At 53.0% G+C, this 2,391-nt stretch overlaps 1 non-coding gene across 1 annotated transcript; it reads right to left on the bottom strand.

The window, feature by feature from the left end:
• Positions 1-2,090: 2,090 nt before the first annotated feature.
• Positions 2,091-2,163, bottom strand: TRNAI-AAU. Its single transcript has one exon. It is a non-coding gene; the product is annotated as a tRNA-Ile (tRNA).
• Positions 2,164-2,391: the final 228 nt, after the last annotated feature.

The following is a 2,391-nucleotide window of genomic DNA, read 5'->3' as shown; positions in this document are numbered from 1 at the left end:
AGCAATCCTTCTTCTTGGAAGACCATCCGATTGTCAAAGAATCCAAACCCTTCTCTCCGACACCATCTGTGTAGCCATTCGTTGATTTCCACGATTCGACGGTCTCTACCCTGGCCTTTTCCTGCCACAGGGAGGCTAGACGAGAACACCACTTGCGCCTCAAACTCCTTTATCCTTCTTCCCAGAGCCATGTAGTCTGCAGTGATACGCTCAAGGTCATTCTTGGCAGTATCATTTGTGCCCACGTGAAGAAGCAGGAAGGGGTAGCGATCCGAGGGCTTGATGAGTCTCGGCAGTCTCTCCGTCACATCGTGAATCCTAGCCCCTGGCAAGCAGCACACCTCTCGGTTCTCCCGGTCAGGGCGGCAGATAGATGACTCAGTCCCCCTGAGGAGAGAGTCCCCGACCACCACCACCCTCCTCCTCCTCTTGGGAGTGGTGGTCGTGGAACCCCCATCCCTAGGAAGGTGCATCTCATGCCTTCCAATCAGTGGAGTCTCCTTCTGCTCTGTTCCCTCAGGTGCATCATCCACTCCACTCTGTGCACTAATACCTGTGGAGAGAACATGAAAACGGTTGCTCACCTGTATCTGTGTTTCTGGTACATGGATGTTTCTGGTACTCTTTCCCCTTCTGGAAGTCACATGCCGCCACTTATCCTCGCTGGCCTTCTGTCCCCGCTGCGTAGCCTGCTCTGAATCTTCAGAACGTTGTGCCCGCTGCAGCTGATCCTGACGTCTATCCAGGAAATCCTCATTTTCTTTTATGGAATGCAGGGTTGTTATTCGTTTCTCCAGACCTTGAATCTTCTCTTCCAAGATGGAGATCAGCTTGCACTTGGTACAGACAAAGTCGCTCCTATCCTGTGGAAGGAAGACGAACATGGCGCATCCTGTGCAGGTCACAACGGCGGATTGCTCAGCATCCATAGTCTCTTCCTTCTAAGAGCTCTCTCCAGGCAAACTCCTTCTGTTTGCCTCTCTGCTGTTCGCTGCTCAGCTGGTTCGCAGCTGACTGCCTTTTTATAACAGTCAGGCCCAGCTGGAACAAAGCACTCCCAGATCAAACTGGTCAAACAAGCAATCAAACAATCAAGCACACAGTCAAACTGCCCCCCCAACAGACACTCAGATACTCACCAGCGCAGTCCCCCTACTGCAGGACTTTTGCCCCATTCCCGCCTCACTTCCTCCTTTGGCAAGTCACACAGAGGAGGCAGCAGGAAGAGCCGGCCGCCATAGGCCAACCTCCCAGGGCAGAGGAGACCAAACCACAAGGCTTCAAAAGGTGAGTGGCCCAGATCCTCTAGCTTTCCCCTGCTGATGCCAAGGCTTTTTCTCAGCTCATTTCACCAACCTCTGTCCTGCAGGGGTTGAGTTTATCGCAGGTGTTACCCAAAATTGGGCTGGCTAGTAAGCATAGGGAGGACTAATGACCCACCAGAGTTTGGCAGAAAGCAGCACGTTTGTTATACTGACAGCTAAGCTCAAAATAAGCGGGTGGGGAGGGGGTGTCACACTCGCATACTCACGCTCCTAGGACAGGCATGGCACTGGAGATGTCAGGATTCTGCAAGGTAAGTGTCCCACAGCGCAGCTATGGACGGTGCGATGAAGGTAAGTCTTCCTGAGGCACAATGAAATACAACGCTGTGAACCACTGGCCAGGCGGTCCGGGCAAAGGGCATTCACTGGAGGTACAAGCTTGTGAGTGCTCCCCTGAGCACAGGGCCCCTTCCCCTTTTAAGGACCTGTACCTCATGGCCTGTGACTAGAGATGACTTGGCTGCATCTGGTTGGTCACACCCCACCTTGGGCAGTGTCCATGCTCTGGGTGTGTGAGTGCAGCCTAATTAGCGTCCCACACACCTTGTCTACCTGGGAGCTCTTCTGCTCTTCAACCAGCCCATTCATCCCACCAGCATTCCAGGAGGGAGCGGGAGGGGAAAAGCCACTTCACAGGCATTCAGAGAGGGAGAGGAGACAAAAGTGGGAGCAGGGGAAGTATAACAGACCTCTGAGCATAGAAATCACTGCTGCTCCTACAACAGCAGGGACAGGCCAGGAGGAGCTAGGAAAAATAAGCCAGCATGTTTCTGCCTGGCTTTGAACCAAGAACCTTGTGTGCATTAGGCAAACGTGATAACCACTACACTACAGAAACTCTGTTGCAGGGCTCTGTCCCTTCCTTCATAAGAACGTAAGAATGCCCATACTGGGTCAGACCAAAGGTCCATCCAACCCTGCATCCTATCTGCCAACAGCGGCCAATGCCAGGTGCCCCATACGGAGTGAACCTAACAGGTAATGGTCAAGTCATCTCTCTCCTGCCATCCATCTCCACCCTCTGACAAACAGAGGCTAGGGATACCATTCCTTACCCATCCTGGCT

The sequence above is a fragment of the Mauremys mutica genome, chromosome 22 (genome assembly GCF_020497125.1).
Source record: "Mauremys mutica isolate MM-2020 ecotype Southern chromosome 22, ASM2049712v1, whole genome shotgun sequence".
In the NCBI taxonomy this organism is placed as follows: Eukaryota; Metazoa; Chordata; order Testudines; family Geoemydidae; genus Mauremys; species Mauremys mutica.
This window is presented reverse-complemented; position numbering and strand designations above follow the sequence as displayed.